The sequence below is a fragment of the Girardinichthys multiradiatus genome, chromosome X (genome assembly GCF_021462225.1).
Source record: "Girardinichthys multiradiatus isolate DD_20200921_A chromosome X, DD_fGirMul_XY1, whole genome shotgun sequence".
Lineage (NCBI taxonomy): Eukaryota > Metazoa > Chordata > Actinopteri > Cyprinodontiformes > Goodeidae > Girardinichthys > Girardinichthys multiradiatus.
In genome coordinates, this window is record NC_061817.1 from 3,673,384 (window position 1) to 3,696,872 (window position 23,489).

A 23,489-nucleotide genomic window follows, 5' to 3' on the forward strand; every position below is an offset into this window, starting at 1 on the left:
ATGCCAACGCCAACTAAGCTCAAGTTCAAGGCCACCACACAACTGGAAACATTCGCACTGTGCGTTGTAGCTGTAGCTGCTCCCGTTCAAATGAACATGCCTTGTCACCGACAAGTAGCCATAAACTGCTACAATTATTGCTGACTGCCTCGTAAGCAAAAACTGGAATGCTTCCCACAAAGACTCGTCTAGAAGGTCAACGGCCATAAAATAACTTATTTTTTAAATGATAATATTTGGTCCATCGTTATGTGCTCTACTAAAAGTTATAACCTCACTTACAAATTGAATATGATTTTTTTATAAAATATTCGCCGTTCAGATGCAACTGCTTCCAGACGGGCCTCCTAAAAGAGGACTTTAACCAGTTTAGGAACCAGATTAAGGTAAAAAATATTACATTAGGTCTCAGATGTAGTTAAATGTTTGAACCGTTCCTGGAAAATCATAAAAGGAGTTTGTAAATTGTATAATAGCAACATTTAGAAACGTCTGTGTTTTTTTACATCATCAATTAGTAAATCAGTGCCGTGTCTTATTTCGGCTCCCGGCTTAGATAATTAAACCCAACCCGAGTCACAGAGGACTCGGGTTGGGTTTAATCCGAGTTACAGAGTACACCGTAACCTGCACATTAAGAAAACTAAAACAGGAGAGCACTTTTTGTTCGTTTAATACCAAGGTGGAATCTTCACTCTTTGAAACTCTGGGAGCAGAACGATACAGAAATAATTTTATATGGCGGCCACAGGTTTTCCATGACATACGAACATATTTTAGGTCTTTTTTATATAAGAAATACAATAAATACATACAAATAAAAGAGAACACTAAAACATTGTTTCTAAGAGTTGTTTTCTTACCACAGACCATTTGAAAATGTGTTATTTCGTTGTAGAATGAAGTTAGCCTGATATGTTGTTCGGGTCTTCACTGGGTTCTACAATTATTTAAATCTAACATCAAGTGCACAAAACCGCAGATCCCAAATTTAAGCATGCAGTTGTTTAATAAACAAAGATAAAGCCAAAATGGAAGTTTTCGAAAAATAAAGGAAGTCAAAAACTACCTAAGACACAAACAAAATATGTAAGCCCCTATAATTTAAAGGGGATGTACTTTCTTTTTAGGCCTTCAGCGTCAGCGCTTAAGGTGCAGCTCTTCACCTTATATCCCAGACACCATCACTCAGTCAGATTGTTGTTCTGGAGGGTTTTAGTATTTTTTCATTTAAAACAGCTGAGATGATGACTGGAACAAGTGAATTCATCTTACATCTTATAGCCCCATGATATATATATATATATATATATAATTTATACACAGTGCAACTTGAATTTATAGACTTGAATTTTCTTTTTCATAAACTTCAAACATTTTCTAATTTCTAAATTCTAAAATGGCGCATTTCCCTTTTCAAAAAATAGAGGACAATTACCGAAACAAAAACTATGTAAAAGCTGGAAATCATTGGTCAGTAAACTTAAAAAGAAAAAAAGATGTTAGAGAAAAAAATAAAGGTTTAACACCTTTGACAACCCTGTATTAAGACCGATCGAACTTTCCGTTGTCATCACACCATTGGGGCCAACTAGCAGACTGCTAACATTAAGCAGGAATCAGGTCCCTGGCCTTGAGGGCAACGGCTATAACTCCCCACTGCTCTGCTGGGCCGTGCACATGACCGCAAGCCTGCAAGATGTAATTTCGTTACAAATCGGCGACAGCAACCGTTCAGCAACGGAAAATCTTGTGCATCCTGGAATATGGAAATTGTGATGACTGATGTCTATTTAAATGCAGGTGGAGGGCGGCGGAACAAACACACGCCCGAAACAAAAACATGACTTACTAGAAAGAAAACATGACTTGGTGTAAATATGGTTGAAAAGCCGCTTCTGTTGAACAAGGACCCCAACGAAGTCTGACTTTTAAATTCTGTGATTAGGCTACCTTCAGACAGAACACACGAGTTAAAATTCTTCTTTTTAATATATATATATATATATATATATATATTTATTTTTTATTATTATTATTTTTATTGATATTGTAACAGTGAACCAAAATATGATTTAGGCAATATGCTAAGAGGCTAACACTATATGAGGGCATTACTCAGGCTCCGTGTCATTTCGTCGCTATACTTCCATTTCGTACACTCTAAAAACTTTAACTATGCTCTACTCAATTTTATCTGTGTAACATTTTTACACTTAAAATATTGAGTACATTTGAAAGCTGTGAAATCATTTAGATTTACCTTATGAATTAAGTAAATGTATTTTTTTTTAAAAGCAAATCTGAACAACTACATTGAGTACCATGAACTATAAAATTGAGTTGATTAAATTAGAATTTTAAGTCTATGCAATAGTAACACTAAGTTCAAACCACTCATAAAATTGAGTAGATAAATTTCAAATGTTAATTTGATAATAATTAGATGCAACTGAAAATGAGATTATTGTTTAACCAAAAATTTCTGCTACATTTACTTAATGTTTTTAACATAATCTACTTCATGCTGGACCATCAAATATCAGAATAAATGTGTTATATTTACTCATTTCTTTAGAAAGTTATAACTCTTTAATCTAGATGTATTTCAGGTCGATATCAAATAAAATAAAATAAACAAAGCAGTTCTACACATGTCAACATTTTTAATTAAACATTTGTCTGGTTTGACAAATATAAAATATCAAGTTTAAACAGCTTATCTTTGCAAATGACATGTAAAAATGTCCATGCTGTAAAAACAGCTGAACTGAACCCCTAAGGGGTCTCTATAACCTTGGCTAAAATGCACCAAGAACGGGTTCTTGGCATTAATGGAAATCTCAGCTTGCATTAAAACTTTCAACATGGATAATTATCGCCAGTAAATGTGACAATGTCCATGTGAGCTTCAGGCTGAAATGAACACAAGCATATTGCTGAAATGCAAGAACATTTTGAATCCTCCTGAAATGCACCAAAAACAGTGATATTTCACTTTTTTCAAGCTCTACAACAGAAAATACCAGTTCAAAATGCAATTTCACTAAGAAAAAAAAACTCAACTCTTATGTAAACATTAGGACAACTGTATGTCAGCAAACTTTAGACTTGTCAATGAAAAATTCCATTAACATTGAAGAGACTAAGAGAGTATCTTATTGAACTGTAACCAGCAACAACATATTAATGTACATAGCTTTTGAACCACTATGTTTTATCCTACACATCTATTAAAATGATACACTCTTTTTATGTAAATTACACAACTACAATGGAAAATTTACACAAAAAAAGTGAAATTATTTCTTAAGGTTATTATTTATTAATTAGTGTGGATGACCAGAGGGTTATTCAAATAATTATTATTACCTGTATTATTCCTACATTCCAGGTTTTACTTTTATAAGCTCTACTATTAACATTTTACATACACATACAGACGCACACACACAATATGAATAAACACACACATATGTATATATATAAATATTATATTCATAAAGTTTTTCCAAATTTTTACCCAATTACAATGCATTGTAAATCTTTAAATCTCTCAGACCCACTACATTTTAAACTACTACTACAAACTTCAAATTGACGTTTTAAAACGTAAAATCAACATTCAAATGACGTCAGTGTTAGCGGGAGCCAAAAAAAAAAAAAAATACTCCGTCAAAAAATAAAACAGAATCATCTATCATGGCCACAAAATTCATGCTAAGACACAATTTCACCATCAAAATGTAGTTAAATTCGCTACATAGCATTTATATCACTATTAAAGTCGTCAGCTTTACCGTTTCTGAGCTCAAAAGCAACAGCTGCATTAACACTCGCACAGAACATTTTGTAATATTTTGTTACATTTTCTTATTGTTACATATTACATTTTTGCTACATTTTTTCAGCACTCTACTTACAGTACTGGCGTATGGAGTCCTCCAGGTGATTTTTACCGTGGTGCCTCCTCGACCGTTGCTTGCCTGGTGTTGTCGCTTAAAGCACGGTTAAAATCCCATAATTCCACTCTTCTTGCGCGCGAATGTCAGCACGTCACGTTAAAAAACTACTCAATTTCGCAAGTTGTTGTTGTAGATGAAGTCTATTGAGTTAGAGTGAGTAATAATTAAAGTTCTTGAAACCGATTGGTGTAATTTTTCCATACTCAAAAGTTTTGACTGGTATTTACTGAAAATATATCTAAAAATTATAATTTGTTTGTTTAATACTGATTTCTATTGTGAAATAAACTTAAATAAATGATGTAAATATAAGGCTAAATTATCTGTTGGATTTTTAAGCATTTATTTTGATATGTCCAACTCAAATAATCAGTTTTGTGATCTTCAGAGATTTTATTAAAATTATATACTTTTTTATTATTGTGATATATACTAAGGCCCAGAATGACGTTTTAGAGTGTACGCATGTTTTAAATACGGGGTAAGAACGCTGTCAAAAACAATGTGTATGTAAAGACGGAAATGTGTGCATATTAGTCAATAGTTGTGCATAAAATCCAAAAGAGGTATTGTATATTTTCTCTGTAAGAATACAAAATAAAATGTTACTGCTTCAAGAAATTACATAAAGTTCAAGTTTACAGTTGTGGTTTATTCTTTATGAATGCAATATGCTATAACAGTTTGTGAATACGATTTCTTTTCTATGAGAATACGAATTTACATCTGCAACTTGGCTTCACGTGATCTCAGGCTGGTTAGTGGAGCACAGAGTTAGTCGATTCGCGTAGCGCATGCGCTGTCACACTCCTCACCACCAGTAAACGTAGTGCCGGGACTGGATGACGGAGAAAGGTAATGGGAGATAATTCAGATTAAAAGGAATATTAGGAACAGAGGGGAGATAGGGGGAAAATCAAGAGTATTATCAATAAAGCATTGTTCTTATTTTTATGAAATACAAAACTAAAACATTGAATATAGTGGGTGGAGTTATACAATGCTATGCACCTCTAAATTTGTTGTGTGCCGTCAGCAGAAGAAGAAGCAGCACTAGAGCCAAGATGACGGACCAAGAAACTACGATACAAAGCCAGGTAATGTTAAAAAGTTTATATATGTCTTAACGTCGTTAATATATGCTCTTGGTCCATCATCTTGGCGATAGTGCTGCTGATGCTTCTTCTTCTGCTGGCGGTACGCAACAAATTCAGAGGTGCATAGCGCCACCTCCTGTACATTATTGTATAACTCCACCCACTATATTCTATGTTTTAGTTTTGTATTTCATAAAAATAAGAACAATGCTTTATTTATGACTGCACGTAGAGACAGTGAACAGTCACTGGCGATGACTGTCCACTGTCTCTACATGCTCATCTGGGAGGAAGGAATGCTGCAAGTCACTGACTGGATGCAATCTGCTGGGTTTCCTTAGACAGAAAAACTTTTTATCCAATTTGAATAAATAACTGAATCTGACTGCATTGTTCAATGATTAGGATTAATTGGAATGTATGTACTTGACCTTTGTGAAGTGCCTTGAGATGACGTGTTGTGAATTGGTGCTATGTAAATAAACTGAATTGAATTGAATTGAACAATGCAAAATACTTAGTGTTTAAAGTGACGATTACTTTCTTTGGAGTTAAACTCACTAGCAACAATAAGTAAGCTACATCACTCCTGCTGCGCATTCAAAGAAGAAGTGCACATGCGCAGTTCAGCCCCTCCCGCTTAGCAGTCTTATGGCAGATGGGTTTGGGTGGTTTCCCACCTTATTCCTGTGATGAGCTTACAACCTTTTAACAGTTTCATTGCCTAGTCTCTTGGAAAGTCCCACAGTCGAACTGTTCCTCAAGTACTTAAAGCACAGTTCAATTTTGGTCTCTTTTTGGGATCTAAGTTGGTTTTCAAGGTTCAATTTTCATTTCAAAAACATTCTTAAAGCATGACCTTTACCTCTGCTAATTTAAAATGAAATACTGAGACATCTCTTTTGCCAAAATTACTTTTAAGGTCTAATAAAATTCTGATGTTTTTTTCATTTACATGAATTCTTTTGACCGAAAATGAGCTATTAGGAAAAAATAGCCCCGGGTTGAAATTGCCTGAAAGTGTACTTTATTATTTAAAGATGCTCTGTAATACCTGTGTGAAGCATGCACATAGTAAGGAATGTGTCTATGATGTACAAACCATGATATGGTGTCTTACAGCCAAGGTATGTGCCACATTCTTGAAATTGCGAGTGTCATGCACAGCGTTTTTGAAAAATTTGTGCTTCCCCTTAGAACTCATTGTCCACGCATCCGTTAGGCTGAGAGAGAACCCCTGGTTGAAGACATGAAAAAACAAAACCCCAGTGGAGTTGTCATCTCCTCAAAGATGGACCAGACCTTCCCATTACGGAGAAGAGAGATTGTGGAGGCCGGTCATCCAATGAAAGCTTTGAAGGAGTGGTGGCCAGCGCTTTTTACAGAGAGATAAGTAAGTGTTGAAATGATTCTAAAATTTTTTGTTTTTCCTTTTAGTCTTTTTTTGCAGTACTCCACCCCATATGTTCTGTCCAGAAGTGTATTAAAGCCGCAGAAAAAAACATTCAGGGGTGAAATAATTTCGTTTTAATCATTTCCAGAAAAAAGGTAAAAATCTGAGAAATTCTGACTTTTTGTCAGAATTCAAACTTCTTTCTAGAACTACTTTTTTAACTCTGGTGACTATTTACTAAATAGCAGTCAGATAATTACTGTAGTAATAAAATGTAACCATTAATGGTTGTAAATGCATTTTTTCACACTGGCCTAACCCATTTTAGTCACCATGCTTTTTGCAATGTGTTGCAGGTATTTGCAGAGTTCAAAGTGTTTGCAAAGAAGAATGGGCAAAAATGTAGGCTACAGCACTCAAGGTTGGAGCAGATCACTGGGTTAGGTTTGACTGTCCTGATTTAAGGGTGTTTGGGTTTTGTTTAGGTTTTTCTTTTCAGTTATGTTTTGGATCATGCTTTTGTTTATTATTTTCCTGGTTGTGCTTTGGCGTCTGTTTTTTAGTTCATGTTCTGTAAGATTAGTTTGTGTCATTGGATTTTGTTTTGCTCCACGCACGTTTTGTTTTTACTCCATGTCTCTGTCAGCTAGTAATTATCTTCATTCGGTCCACCTGCACTAAGCAATCAGTCTCTCGGTTTCACCTGCACCATGCGCTTTATATTCTCTGCATTGTTGTTCATTACTGCTTCCTTTGTTTATGCCAAGCCTGTTCTGCCTCTGTTCTTCCGCGCCTGCATTTTCAACCACATGCGTGCCAGTTTGTTTTCTTTTTGATTATTAAATCTTTCATTCATCACACTACAGACCAAACCTGACAGAATAAAGGATCGGTAAAACTGAGAGTGCGTGAGTGTCGGCATCAATGGCGGAGTAGGGGGTGGTGGCTTTTGGGGCTTAAGCATGGAATGTTTTTCTTTTTTCAGTCTTTTTAGTTATTATTTTTAGAGTTGAAAAGCAGTCTCGTGTATTACATTATGTGCAAATTGTCCAAAAAAGGGGTGCTCACACGCCGTAACCACCCCCTAAACTTGGTCTGGTCAGCGTGTCAGCCCCGCACGCACGCGTTTGTGTATAGGGCTCTAGTCCCTAAACTGCGCGCTCAGTGTGGGCGCTCTGACAGCACAGGACATCAGTGCGCAGCCCGACTCGCAGGCAGCATTTCCCATCGCCTCATTCATTCACGGTGGGAGGCAGAGCAGTGAAGCAAGAGATCAGACTAACACAATCTAACGTTTTTCTGGTTGCTAGTGGTTACGTACTAAGTGTAAACAAACCTGTCATGAAAGATGACAGCGCTTGTGTCCCCAGTTTATTACCTTCTTCATAGCTTTTGCTAACTATGGTCCCTGCTAGCATCCATATATTATGTTATGTTGTTATGCAATGAGCCCCCCCGACTGGGGGTTTGAGAAGACAGAGCAGAGACACAAAAAAGAAGACAGAAGCACTAATCCAGTGGTACTTTCTATGGGGGAAAACAAGTAAAACGTTAATGGTTGTAGCTTTAGTGGCTTCATCCAGGAGAGAAAGACAGTTAAGCAGATGAACTCTGAGCCAGTTTTCAAGTCTAGAGTATGAAAGAGAGCACATAGTTAGTCAAAGTAGAAGCTAAAGCAGTAGCTATGTCTAGGAGAGACAGGGTGAAACACTGAAAGACAGGGCCAAGTGTATCATCTGTAGAAGGTGGGCATTAAGTTGAAACAGCTAAACACAGAGCTAGGCCAGATGTAGCTTTTATGAAGAGAAAAAAACAAAGAAAGAGCATACAATTAAAAGGTGAAGCAGCCATTTTCTATACTCGCTTCTTCCGTACAGGGTGGCGGTATGGAGGACCAATCCTGCCATAAATAGGAATAAATACATAAATAAATTAATGTCTCAATAAAGTAATTATTGGACCAAAAATATAAATTTATGCACCATTAAATGCAACAAACTAATAAAAAGAAGATATTTATTCAATAATTGATAAAATTATCAGATAAAAAAATATTTCTATTTTTATCCACTATTTTTATTTAAACCACTAACTTTCAAATCAGATATTTTTTTCTTGAACTCCATATTTTTCCTTTGTTTATTTCAAACAAGTGAATTTCTTGCTGTTTTATTTTACCTACCCCTTTTATTTATTTTATATTTACTCAAATATATTTAAAACATGTTTTTTGCCCTCAAAAATATATGTATTTTTCAAATTATTTTACTCTCCTTTTATTTCTTAAACACTGATATATTTTTGCTTCTAATAAGTCCCTGTGGTATTTTTTTTCCCCAGCGGATTTCTCTAGCCTTCTTTTCATCTTTCGCTTTTACATTCCTCTATCTCTGTATTGTCTTTTCTGTCTCTGGAGGCAACAAGTAATGTAAAAACAGAGGGGACAGAGCAGGGACCGAGGGGGCGGACTTTGTTACAGCTTCATCAGCTGAGCTTCACACCTCATAGGAAACAGGTGCTGAGTTCGATTCTTCATGGTTTAGAAAACAGTTTGTATCAATGGCTGATGTTCTTGATATTGCAAATGATCTTACATGAGTTGCTGATTGGGCAGATGACAGCACAGTTTGTACTGATTATGTACAGTATCGCGTTGACTATCTAACCAAGAGGATAATGCAGCTTGAAGCAAACACCGACACAGATCTTGACCCGTATTGGTATTGGAGAATTTGGGAGAGGTGGCTCGCTGCTTATGCTAGTCTGATTACCACACTGGGTCAGTTGGGAGGCCTCAAGAGTTAGTTCCGACAGATGTTTTGGAATGTCTTTTGCTTTCAGGTGTCACCATTCCTTATATTGCAAGGCTTCTGAGCGTTCAATTCACTTCAGTTTATTTATATAGCGCCAATTCACAACACATGTCGTCTCAAGGCACTTCACAAAAGTCAGGTACAGTCAGTCATTTTCTACCACTTATTCCATAGTGGGTTGCGGGGGAGCTGGTTCCTATCTCCAGCAGTCTATGGGCAAGAGGCGGGGTAAACCCTGGACAGGTCGCCAGTCCATCACAGGGCAACACACAAACAACCACGCACACACTCATTCACACACCTAAGGGCAATTTAGAGTGACCAATTAACCTAACAGGCATGTCTTTGGAATGTGGGAGGTATCCAGAGTACCAGTGAGAACCCACACATGCACGTGGAGAACATGCAAACTCCATGCAGAAAGACCCCTGGTCGGGAATTGAACCCAGGACCTTCTTGCTGCAAGGCAACAGTGCTACCAACTGCGCCACCATGCAGTCCAAGTCAGGTACATATATTCCAATTAATCCTAATCATTGAACAGTGCAGTCAGATTCAGTTATTTATTCAAATTAGATAAAACATTTTTCTGTCTAAGGAAACCCAGCAGATTGCATCGAGTCAGTGACTTGTAGCATTCCCTCCTCCCAGATGAGCATGTAGAGACAGTGGACAGTCACTGGTGTTGACTTTGCAGCAATCCCTCATACTGAGCATGCATGTAGCGACAGTGGAGAGGAAAAACTCCCTTTTAACAGGAAGAAACCTCCAGCAGAACCAGGCTCAGTGTGAACGGCCATCTGCCACGACCGACTGGGGGTTTGAGAGAACAGAGCAGAGACACAAAGAGAACAAAGAAACACTGATCCAGGAGTCCTTTCTATGGGAAGGAAAAGTAAATGTTAACGAATGTAGCTCCTTCAGTTGTTTCACCTAGAAAGAAAGAACAGATAAACTCTGAGCCAGTTTAGAGTCTGAAAGAGAGCACATAGAGTTAGTCACAGTAAAAGCTCATTCAATTGCCATGTCTAGGACAGAGAAAGGGTTAAACACTGAAAGACAGGGCCATGTGGATCATCGGTAGAGGGTGAGCATTAAGTTGTTGCCAGCAGAAGCTTGGACGATGCCCCTCTCCAGAAAGATGTCACAGGTAGACAGAGAGTCAGGCCAGGTGTAGCTTCTAGGAAGAGAAAAGAGAGAGAACATAAAGTTAAAAACTGAAATAACAGCAAATAATGCAAAATTAGAGAGTAGTGTGAGAATGTAGCAAAGAGGTTGAAAGTGGTCATTATGTCCTCCAGCAGCCTAAGCCTATAGCAGCATAACTACAGAGATAGCTCAGGATAACCTAAGCCACTCTAACTATAAGCTTTATCAAAAAGGAAAATGTTAAGCCTTGCCTTAAAAGTAGACAGTTTGTCCATCTAGAGCCCATTGATGGCCGTTGTTATACTAAAAACCACAACGATTGGGATACCTCTCTCTGTCAGATTGACCATAACCATTGGAAAAGAGAGGGGGTCATACACCTCAACCATCACTGAGCCGGTATAGGCTAAACCTGACTCCCCCTTACTCCATCCAACAGGGAGGGAAGAAGACAGAGGTAAAAAAATAAGGAAGAAAGCTCAGGATAACCTAAGCCACTCTAACTATAAGCTTTATCAAAAAGGAAAGTTTTAAGCCTAGCCGACAGGGTGTCTGCCTCACGGACTAAAACTGGGAGCTGGTTCCACAGGAGAGGAGCCTGATAACTAAAAGATCTGCCTCCCATTCTACTTCTGGAGACTCTAGGAACCATCAGTAAACCTGAAGTCTGAGAACGAAGTGCTCTGTTAGGAACGTATGGAACAATCAGGTCTCTGATGTATGATGGAGCTAAATCAATAAGGGCTTTGTATGTGAGGAGGATAATTTTAAATTATATTCTGGATTTAACAGGGAGCCAATGAATGGAAGCTAAAGAAGGGGAAATATGATCTCTCTTTTTAATTTTCATCAGAACTCTTGCTGCAGCATTTTGAATCAGCTGAAGGCTTTTAACTGCATTTTGTGGACATCCTGATAGTAACGAATTACAATAGTCCAGCCTTGAAGTAACAAATGCATGGACTAGTTTTTCAGCGTCACTCCTGGACAGGATATTTCTGATTTTGGCAATGTTCCGGTGATGAAAGAAGGAAATCCTAGAAACCTGTTTAATATGGGATTTAAATGACATGTCCTGGTCAAAAATAACACCAAGGTTTTTTACTTTATTATCGGAGGTCAATTTAATTCAGGTTAAGTGATTGACTAAGCAGTTTCTTTTTTAAAGACTCCGGTCCAAAGACGACAACTTCTGTCTTGTCTGAATGTAGAAGCAGAAAATTTAAAGTCATCCAAGTTTTTATGTCTTCAAGACATGCTTGCATTCTATCTAACTGGTTGGGCTCATCAGGATTCATGGATATGTAAAGCTGAGTGTCATCAGCGTAACAGTGAAAATTTATATGCTGCCTGATAATTTGACCTATTGGAAGCATATATATAGTAAAGAGGATTGGCCCAAGTACTGAACCCTGTGGTACTCCACAATTAACCCTGGAGTTTAAACATGATTTATCATTTACATGAACAAACTGGAATCTGTCAGACAAATAAGATTTAAACCAGCCTAGAGCTGTTCCCCTGATCCTTACAGCATATTCCAGCCTTTCTAAGAGAATATTGTGATCGACAGGATCAAATGCAGCACTGAGATTTAACAGGACAAGTACAGACAGAAATCCATTTTCTGAGGCCATAAGAATATCATTAGTAACTTTCAGCAGAGCTGTTTCAGTGCTATGATGAGCTCGGAAGCCTGACAGAAACTCTTTAAACAGGTCATTGCTGTGTAAATGCTCACACATTTGATTAGCAACTATTTTCTCAAGAATTTTAGATAAGTATGGAAGACTGGATATAGGTCTGTAATTCATTAAGTCATCTCGATCAAGCGAAGGTTTCTTAAGCAAAGGTTTAATTACAGCTACCTTAAAAGCTTGTGGTACATATCTAGTTACTAAGGATAAATTAATCATATATAAAATGGGGCTGGTAATCAGAGGGAACACTTCCTTAAATAATTTGGTTGGGATTGGGTCTAACATACAAGTTGAACGTTTAGATGAAGCTAATATTTCTGATAACTCAGGATGCTTCACAGGATCAAAGTAGTCCAAACACAGATCAGGTTCTACAGTTACTTCCAATGTTGTCTCACTTGCTGAGGATGAAGTAATCATCTTCGGGAGTATGTCAAAGATTTTCTTTTTAATAGAATCAATTTTATTTTGGAAGAATCCCATAAAGTCATGACTGCTGAGAGCTAATGGAATGGATGGCTCAACAGAGCTATGACTCTGTGTAAATTTAGCAACTGTACTAAAGAAAAACCTATGATTATTCTTGTTCTCTTCAATAATGATGAGAAATACGCTGTTCTAGCTTGGTGAAGTGTCTTTTTATACAACAGTAGGCTATTTTTCCAGATTAAGTAGGAATCCTCTTGGTGTGTAGAGCGCCATTTTCTCTCCAATTTTCTAACATTGTGCTTTAAAGTACGCAGCTCTGACTTAAACCACGGAGCCGCCTCCTTTGAATAATTACCTTCTTTTTCAAGGGGGCTGCATTGTCTAATGCATCACGCAATGATGAAGTAACACTATGAATGAGAGAATCAATTTGTGAAGAGGAAGAAACAAAATTATTGCCCTCCACTGTGTTTTTCTGTGATAATGAGGAAATCAAAAGTGGAACAGATTTTTTAAAGGTTGTTACAGCATTGTCTGATAGTGATCTACTATAATGAAATGTTCTTTCAGGTGTGGAGTACTCGGTTAAATTAAACTCAAAGGTTATTAAAAAATGGTCAGACAGGACAGGGTTATGAGAAATATTGTTATGTCTTTACACTCGATGCCATATGTCAGCACAAGGTCCAGAGAATGAAGACAAAGGTGGGTAGGTTTGTTAATGTTTTGAGCAAAGCCAATTGAGTCTAAAAGATAGCATTAAAGGCTATATTTAAGCTTTCACTTTCAGTGTCAACATGAATGTTAAAATCCCCCACTATAATACCCTTATCTGTATTTAACACTAAATCAGATAAAAGGTCTGGAAACTGATCTAAAAAATTGAGAGTAAGGGCCTGGTGGACAGTACAAAAGAACAAACAGAAGTGGTTTTAGTGCTTTGCAATTTGGATGAGGAAAACTAAGGATTAAATATTCAAAAGAGTTGTAGCTATTGATTGGTCTGGGACTAGTCAATAAATCAGACTGAAAGATGGTTGCTACTCCTCCTCCTTGCCCAGTATTTCGAGGAATGTGAAAATTTAAATAATTAGTAGGAGTTGACTCATTTATAGTAACATAATCCTCTTGCTGCAGCCAGGTTTCTGTGAGGCAAAATAAATCAATCTGATTGTCACAAATCAGGTCACTAACTAGAAAAGTCTTTGAAGAGAGAGATCTTATGTTAAGTAAGCTACATTTAATTGTTTTATTTTTATTTTTAGTCTGAGTTGTGTTTATTTTTGTGAAATTTTCCTGATTTCCTCGTTTTAGATAATTTTTTAATCTATTCGATTTTGGCCGTGGGTGAGACACTGTCTTAATAGGGTAATGGGTGGGTAGCAGTACAGAAGCTGCAGAGAGGAGTGTTAAACTACGACCCTGCTTCCTGGTCTGAACCCTGGGCTGTCAGAGGTTTGGAGAACTAATAAATTCGGCCAGTTTCCTAGAAAGAAGAGCTGCTCCATCTAAAGTGGGATGGATGCCGTCTCTCCGGATCAGACCAGGTTTTCCCCAAAATGTTCGCCAATTATCAATGTAGCCCACATTGTTTTCTGGACACCACCTAGACAGCCAGGAGTTGAATGACAGCATGCGGCTAAACATGTTGTCACTGGTCAGATCGGGGAGGGGACCAGAGAAAATTACGGAGTCCGACATTGTTTTGGCAAACTTACACACCAAAGCAACACTAACTTTGGTGACATCCGATTGACATAACCGGGTGTCATTACCGCCAGCGTGAATTACAATATTACTGTATTTACATTTATCCTTAGCCAGCAGTTTCAGGTAGGATTTGATGTCGCCCGTTCTGGCCCCTGGCAGACATTTGACTATGGTCGCTAGTGTCTCTAGTGCCACGTTTCTGACTATGGAGCTGCCAATTACCAGAGTTGGCTTCTCAGCGGGTGTGTTGCTGAGCGGGGAAAATCTGTTAGAAACGCAGACGGGTTGGTGGTGACCTGTGGGACGGGATCTAGGGCTATGCTTTCTACGTACCATCACCCAGCCGGCCTGAGGCCCTGGCTGCACGGGCTTTGCTGAAGGACTGCAATGGGGAGCTACCTCGGGCCTCCAATTCCGACATCCTTGCCTCAATGCTACATTTATTACATGTACCATTATCACTTAAGGAGCAGAGGAGTAACTGAACATCTGACACAGAGAGCAGGAGAGAGGAGGAAACTCAGAGAGAGAAACAGCAGAACGGGTAGCCATGGTGGAGCTAAAGCTAACGCTAAGCTAGCGACCCCTTACCACTACAAGAAAAACCGTGTAAGACACAGAGAGTCCCCAAACGTTAAATGCAGCAACAGAAAGTATGTGTTTCAACGTGCTTATGTATTAGAACAAGTACGAGGTATCACAGTAGAGAGAAATCAGATCAAACGAGAGAGCCTTCACACACCAAACAATCCACTGAGTACAACAGCAAAAACACGAAGCGACGAATACACTTTACTACGCCTTTCATTAGCTGTAAGCCGAAAATTATGTTAACAGAAATAAAGGCTTGAAAACGTTGTTGAGAGAACTATTCATCGCCGGATAGGAGAAAATGAAATTAGGTGAGTGAATGTTGTTTTGTAGGTGAATAATTACTAATGTAAGTTGATGTGATATGTGAATGTCTTCCAAGTTGTAAGTCTATAATGCTGCGTTCCATTTGTACTTGGAACTCGGAATTTTCTACCTTCAAGTAAGAAATTTCAACTGGAAGTCGGAAAGTTGGGGTAACACAACCATACCCGACTTCCTCCTTCAAGATGGTTGCTACTCGCATCGTAAAACGTTCTTACTGTGATCCTTTTTAGCATTTCTTTATTGCTTAGGTAACATTTATAGATATCTTAGATAATAGATACAGAATTTTGGTCTTGTCTGGATCTCATTTGGGCGAATTAGTACGTTTATTTATGTGGTTTTTGATTGTAAAGTGTTCCTTTCGGCTTTATGCACACACTTCATTTTGTACTAAACTATTTTCGTGTCATCATCAGGATCTGGATCCTCTGTCTCAAACAGCTGGTAATCATGGGACAGCATTGTTCCAACTATGCCTGCAACCATCTTGGAGATCATTACTCTGATACAAGGAATGATACACATGGTGAAAAGGCAAAACAGCACTAGTATTATAAGAAAAGGAGTCATGATTTTCAGCAACAGTTGCCACCACGGTCCAGAAGTAAGCCATGAGAACAGGCCTCCCTGTCCCGAGCGTGCATCCTGCTGCATACCTTTCATTATCTCTTTGAGCTGAGCTAACGCTTCACTCACAGTGTGACCATCTCCAGTTTCATCAGGAATGAGGTGCAAGAGGTCTCATTCAGAAGAGCGCAAAGTCCCCCGGACGGGGCCGTTATCAAATCCAACACCATCCTGTTTTGCAGTACCACTGTGCAGAGTGCTGTTGTTTCCTTGGACAGTCCTGTAAGAGCTTTATCAGAGGCATTAATAAATAACCCTAACCCAGGGCTCGGCAACCCAAAATGTTGGAAGAGCCATATTGGACCAAAAAACAAATCTGTCTGGAGCCGCAAAAAATTAAAAGCCTTATACAGGTCCTTCTCAAAATATTAGCATATTGTGATAAATTTCATTATTTTCCATAATGTCATGATGAAAATTTAACATTCATATATTTTAGATTCATTGCACACTAACTGAAATATTTCAGGTCTTTTATTGTCTTAATACGGATGAGTTTGGTATACAGCTCATGAAAACCCAAAATTCCTATCTCACAAAATTAGCATATCATTAAAAGGGTCTCTAAACGAGCTATGAACCTAATCATCTGAATCAACAAGTTAACTCTAAACACCTGCAAAAGATTCCTGAGGCCTTTAAAACTCCCAGCCTGGTTCATCACTCAAAACCCCAATCATGGGTAAGACTGCCGACCTGACTGCCGTCCAGAAGGCCACTATTGACACCCTCAAGCAAGAGGGTAAGACACAGAAAGAAATTTCTGAACGAATAGGCTGTTCCCAGAGTGCTGTATCAAGGCACCTCAGTGGGAAGTCTGTGGGAAGGAAAAAGTGTGGCAGAAAACGCTGCACAACGAGAAGAGGTGACCGGACCCTGAGGAAGATTGTGGAGAAGGGCCGATTCCAGACCTTGGGGGACCTGCGGAAGCAGTGGACTGAGTCTGGAGTAGAAACATCCAGAGCCACTGTGCACAGGCATGTGCAGGAAATGGGCTACAGGTGCCGCATTCCCCAGGTCAAGCCACTTTTGAACCAGAAACAGCGGCAGAAGAGTCTGACCTGGGCTACAGAGAAGCAGCACTGGACTGTTGCTCAGTGGTCCAAAGTACTTTTTTCGGATGAAAGCAAATTCTGCATGTCATTCGGAAATCAAGGTGCCACAGTCTGGAGGAAGACTGGGGAGAAGGAAATGCCAAAATGCCAGAAGTCCAGTGTCAAGTACCCACAGTCAGTGATGGTCTGGGGTGCCGTGTCAGCTGCTGGTGTTGGTCCACTGTGTTTTATCAAGGGCATGGTCAATGCAGCTAGCTATCAGGAGATTTTGGAGCACTTCATGCTTCCATCTGCTGAAAAGCTTTATGGAGATGAAGATTTCATTTTTCAGCACAACCTGGCACCTGCTCATAGTGCCAAAACCACTGGTAAATGGTTTACTGACCATAGTATCACTGTGCTCAATTGCCAACTCTCCTGACCTGAACCCCATAGAGAATCTGTGGGATATTGTGAAGAGAACGTTGAGAGACTCAAGACCCAACACTCTGGATGAGCTAAAGGCCGCTATCGAAGCATCCTGGGCCTCCATAAGACCTCAGCAGTGCCACAGGCTGATTGCCTCCATGCCATGCCGCATTGAAGCAGTCATTTCTGCCAAAGGATTCCCGACCAGGTATTGAGTGCATAACTGTACATGATTATTTGAAGGTTGACGTTTTTTGTATTAAAAACACTTTTCTTTTATTGGTCGGATGAAATATGCTAATTTTGTGAAATAGGAATTTTGGGTTTTCATGAGCTGTATGCCAAAATCATCCGTATTAAGACAATAAAAGACCTGAAATATTTCAGTTAGTGTGCAATGAATCTAAAATATATGAATGTTAAATTTTCATCATGACATTATGGAAAATAATGAAATTTATCACAATATGCTAATATTTTGAGACGGACCTGTATGTTTCTTTGCATTGATGAAATTATAGAAATACAATAAAGAAATCAGATTTTTGATGTTATTTTTATTTTGAGGATAAAAAAAAAAATGGAACGTGCATGACAGGCCTCCTGTAATTTCAGACCTCCCCATGGAAATAAAATGCAGTCCTCTTCAATCCTCAATAATACAATACAATCCTCTTCTCTTTCCCCCCTTATCTGGGCAACAGACAGAGTGCAATAAAACAGCAGCCATTTGAAAAGGTAAAGTAAATAAAATTAAAATAATACAGTTTAAGTTTGATTTCTGTGCATTATCCTCTTCTCGTTAGTCTTCTGCAAATGCCAATTATGTCAGTGCAAGGGAAGCGCAGCAGCATCCTCTTCTTTTTTGACGATCACAATACAACGCAGCCATCCTGGACCTGAGCAACAAAACACAATAATATCCCTATGTGCCATTCCAAATATGTACTGCCAAAAATCAGAAATCACTTTATAAAAACTGCCACTTTGTTACTAAATATGTGCCTATAACAGGATTGTGTTCTTACACGTTTAATGTGACTTCTGTTTTCGGACATCACTGGACAGCTTCTCAACATTGGGCATGTAAGATGTAACTTTAATCTTCACGCAAGACTACAAGCTTTCATCTGTAAAGCGGGTGCGGTATTTGGATTTGATGTTGATCCAAAGATGGATAATACTCCAAATGCATAATTCTTCATGTTTCTATAACTGTCAGGAAGAGCATTCCATGTGTCAAACACAAGTTTCTCGGTAGTTGGGAGGCTTTCAATTTCGCTCCATTGTGACTTTGGGCGAGCTGGGCTTTCTGGCGAGTGACGTGTTCAAGCTCAGCTGTCAGACTTTTGAACTTGGACACCCATAAATCTTTGTCAGCTATATCGGCGATTTCAATTTCAAGGTCTGCTTGATTTACTCCTTGGAATTTGTTCAATAAGGACAGGTCAATCTGCAGGGGTATGACAGGGAAAGAAAGTGTAATTTTTTCCTTTCGGACACTTCAGCACAGCCTCACATGTGTCCTCCCCCCATGTTTGGCCTTTCAGTGGTATTAAACCGATCATTTCTTCTTGCGGCCTATCAGAGTTCACATACCTGCATAACAGCGCTACCTGTTCAATATCGATCACATCACATGACTCATCACAGGAAATTGAGCTGGAGCTGAATCAATGTCCTTGATTTGCTGATTGGTGACGCTGCCTGCCATTTTAATGGCCCTTTCTTTAACTGTCTTTGCGGCGAGAGGCATGTCTTTAATTTTCTGTATTATCTCGGTTTTGTTTTTGAAGTCTGAAAATAGGTGCTCTGATATTTTAATAAAGGAATCCTTGATATAGTCACCATCTGTAAACGATTTTCCACGCTTTATTATCTCCCAGGTTGCAACAAAACTAGCTGCAGTAGTGGAGTTTGGAGATGCAATCCACTTTTTAAATCTATTTTTGCGGTCCTCTAATTTCCCGATAAGTAGTGCAATCGCACCTTTTCTTTCACTCCCAACTGGGTACTCGCCTGCAAATGTAGCATGACTTCCCTGGATATGTCTTGCCACATTACTCTTTTTGTTATTTGACAACTTCTCATTACAAAGCAAACATGTAGGCAATCCTTCCGCATTGGCAATGAAAGCAAATGATTCGGTCCAAGAACTGTTGAATCCTCTGTTCTCCTCACCATTGTTCTCCTCATCTTTCTCTTTTTCCCTTTGGGATCCATGGCCAATCACACACCCACCGGTTTGTTTGCAACAGCTACCTGCCTGGCACTATGCCGAGCTGAAAGAAACGTGTGTCGCAGGATATTACGCATATCTTCATTGACAGAATTGTTGACATTTAATATTTAATCTACACATTTTTACAGCATTTGGAAACGTTAAGTATGTTTGTGTCATGTTTGTCCTCCTACAGAAACCATATTAAAACAAAAAATATACCCCCCCACATACACACTTTCAGAAATTTTGGAAAAGCTCCAGGGAGCCACTAGGGCGGTGCTAAAGAGCCGCATGCAGCAACCTATAAATTATGGTTTCTAACCTGAGCATGTTTTTTCTGACTCCTAACCATGGGAATAAACCTAACAAGATCTTATCTCCTGTTGATCTATGTTTAAACTCGTCAGGGACATCTGTTTCCCATATTCAGAGTGCAAAATTCTCGGGTGAGTATGGTCAGTTACATACACAGGTTGTTATTTTGTAAAGTTTACTCCCAGTACCAAACGGAAATTCTCACTGTTTCCTTCAAGGCTCTGCCTTATGAAACACACGTACTCTGGTGTTGGCACTGGTCTAGCTGTTAATCTAGGTTGGCTGGAAGAAATGGGAAGTCTGGAGCACACCTAATCAGAGAAATTTCTTTTTTTAGCAATGACTTTCACATATTGGTATCATATATTTGTTTCATATACATGTGCTGTATCTTGATAAAAGATGTCATGGAATCCTTCATCGATCCACCTTTTGACCTTTTTGCTGAGGTTCACCAAAATAAATAAATGAAAATGTCTTTTAATGATAAATAATAAGGATAAAAAACCTTCTTTAAGCTAAACAATGATAATTTATGTACAAATCTTTCAACATAAAGGTATTCTAAATTACCTTGATTCCTATTCTTTACTCTTTGCAGGGTGTCTGACTTGTGTAGAATATAAACTATGCGTGTAACTGGAAGGTGCAGATATAGGGGAGTGAGAAGCATAGAAAGTGCAAAGTCATAAATTAGTGAATGACAAGGGAGAAAGGGTAGAGAGATGGCAAGGTCGTAAATAGACGGAGGATGGGGGTGAAGGAGACAGGGGAGGATGAGTTTGCCAGAAGAGAATAACCAGAAGCACTCCTTATTTGGGCCTAAGGAAATGTTATGCTATACATGAGTGACATGATATATGTATATGTTGAACACACCCCTAAGACTGAATAAAACGAGCTGGAAACAGAGGATAGCAGAGTTGGGCTCACAGGTTTTGACTGGAGCACCTTTCTCTCACTCTGCAGAAGCGAACATAAGTTGATTGTACTTGTGTTTATTTCACTCTTTTGAAACCTGTACCCAAATCAACGGACCCGGGGAAGCAGAGACGGCTTCGACAATTGGGGGCTCGTCCGGGATTTGGAAGAATAGGTAAAAAAATTAAGATCACTGACGAAGACCAACAGACATCGGACACGGGCTAGCCAAAAACTACAGAAAAGGTAAGCAGAACCTGTTTAATCAAACTCTGCTTTTGGATTTTCGATAGGCTAAATTAATATTGTGTCCAATGTCTAAGTAAGTCTGAAGTCTGCCAAAACTTAAGAAAAAGAGTGTTATAAATGTTGACTAGGATTTACACTGGTGAATAGGATGTTGTTTTAAGAGAATTACAAGACTTAGTGGTGGTGTTGTGTGGAAAAATATAGTAATTTCTCGAACGTGGCGGTTCAGAGTAGTCCTCGACGGAGTACTACTGTTAGCTGGGTTTGAGGCCCGGAGGACTTGAGAAACCCCAAATTCTAGTCAGTCAGTCAGTCATCAGTCAGTCTGGGGTCAGTCAGACTGACTGACTGACCCCAGTCAGTCAGTCAGTAAATACACTGAGATCAGGCATAAACACTTGGGTGTGAATGCCGTGTTTTACGTGAGTTCTGCCTCAGTAAAACCGGATTACAGACGTAATAAAAGCACAAGCACATAGTCTGAGAATAAGTCCTGTGAAGTGATAAACTGTGAGTTGGAGAAATAATCCAACAAGACCAGGTATGTGATAAAATAAATGAACTGTGAGCTGAAATACAGGAATTCAGCAAGACCAGGCTTTTTGGTAAAAAACTCATGAGCTGTGCGCAGGGGAAATAATCTGTGTTACAGACATTATTAGGCGGAGTGAGTGAAAATTTGTGTGACTGGAGAGTAGCGCTGTGCAGAGCGGCTCTCATAGCAGGTGACTGACTGCAGGTTTCTGTCCAGGAAACCTCACGGTGACAACAGAAAGACAGACTGCTGATTGCTGCTTTTGATGAGTAACGGAAATATTTCTTTGTGAAAACTCAGATTATAGACGTCTGCATAAACACAGAAGGAACATTATAAGCGGTGGAGATAACACCGTAAGATATAAAAATTAATGAGCTGTGAGTTGGGTAAAACCAACACCAGACAGAAATAAAAGTTAAAAGAATGAGCTGTTAGTTGGATAAATAACCAACAGCAGACTTGTTAGGGTTAAAAATTAATGAGCTGTAAAGTTGGAGATAAATAACCAACAACAGACATTGTTAGAGTGAATGAGCTGGACACAAAACACACCAGCAAAAATTAGACAAGATTTATAGTTTAAGTCCATGAGCTGTGACACACACACACACACTGGCCAGGCTTCTGGGGGTTGAATGTGTTCTGGTTCTCTTGGAGGTTGGTCAGAACTGAATGAGTGAGTGACTGAGATAACGCATTAAAAATATATCTTTTAGAAAAAAGGATAGTAGTTGTCATAACAATGGAAGGTGAATTTTATAATAGTGCAAAAGAACAGAATGATTCATGGAAGACCATAGAGAATCAGCTGTTAATAATGAAGACTGCTATTAAAAAATCACTTGAATGCAGAGGACAAAAGTTGGTTAAACGGATGGACTCTAAAATAAATGAAGAATTGTCAAAAGATGGAAAGAGCAAGACAGATAGAGAGAATCTTGGCATGTGGTTTTGGTTGAAGGTGAATAAATTAAAACAGGAGAGAAACTTGGCTGACAAACAGTGTAGAGACAGCAGATGGTTGGGTAGAGGGAAATGGAAGCGACTTGCTCAAAGAACAGAAAGTGATGAGAAAGTTTGGTCACAAATGGGTTTGTTATGGCAAAGTAGCGATCATGCGATGACTGACAAGAAAAGCAGACAGATTAAAGATAATAGTGCAATTGAAATGCCACCACAATATGAACGTTTTGCATATCAGCCCATTACAGCCCCCACTTTTCCTCTTACTGGTTTATATCCCACGCTGCAAGTTACTGGGGGAAAAGTGAGCGTATGTGATTTACCGCCAGTAACTGCCCAGCCCCCTCATGGCCCATCACCGCCTGACCCTTCCCCCTTGGCCCCCACCTCTGTCTGCTCACATTCCACTGCTGTGTCTGTACTCTCCTCCTCATCCGGAGGCTCATTCATTTCACAGGATCCACTAACTGACCCATTTGCTGACCGGGTATTACGGGACAAATTGCAGCCAGTTTCTGGCCCAATAAAGTGTTCCACCCCATATATTTCCCATTTACCTAGCGATATGGAATTGGTCACACCTCTGAAACCAGATGTAACTGAGGGCTCAGTTAATATGACAGTGTCAGGAAAATGGATAAAAGAAGAACCACTGACTGCAGTAACTTATTGTGACGCTGCTATGCAGGCACCACCCATTACAGTACAAAATCAGTTACCAATTGAAAATGAGGAAGTTATGTCATCTCCCTCAAACCCAATGCCACTAGTACTTGAGGCTACTCCTCTCCCTGCTGGACATGACTATAACCTGAGACCCCGAACCCTGCCCAAACCTTCTTATATGGGCCCACTGTTCCAACAACCATTTGGGGAAAACAGATACCAGCCATTCACACTGGGAGATCTCACCACTTTGTGTGATAAATTGCCCCCAAGAGTGAATTAAAAACGTTACAAACACAGCTCCTGAAAATGCAATTAGCAAAACCTAAACAGAATGTTGGGGAAAAGA

The 23,489-nt window shown here is 39.1% G+C and overlaps 1 long non-coding RNA gene across 1 annotated transcript; it reads left to right on the plus strand.

Annotated features, from left to right (window-relative positions):
* Nucleotides 1-325: 325 nt before the first annotated feature.
* LOC124863239 lies at nucleotides 326-7,327 on the plus strand. The gene is made up of 3 exons (XR_007037094.1): nucleotides 326-386; nucleotides 6,260-6,455; nucleotides 6,812-7,327. It is a non-coding gene; the product is annotated as an uncharacterized LOC124863239 (long non-coding RNA).
* Nucleotides 7,328-23,489: the final 16,162 nt, after the last annotated feature.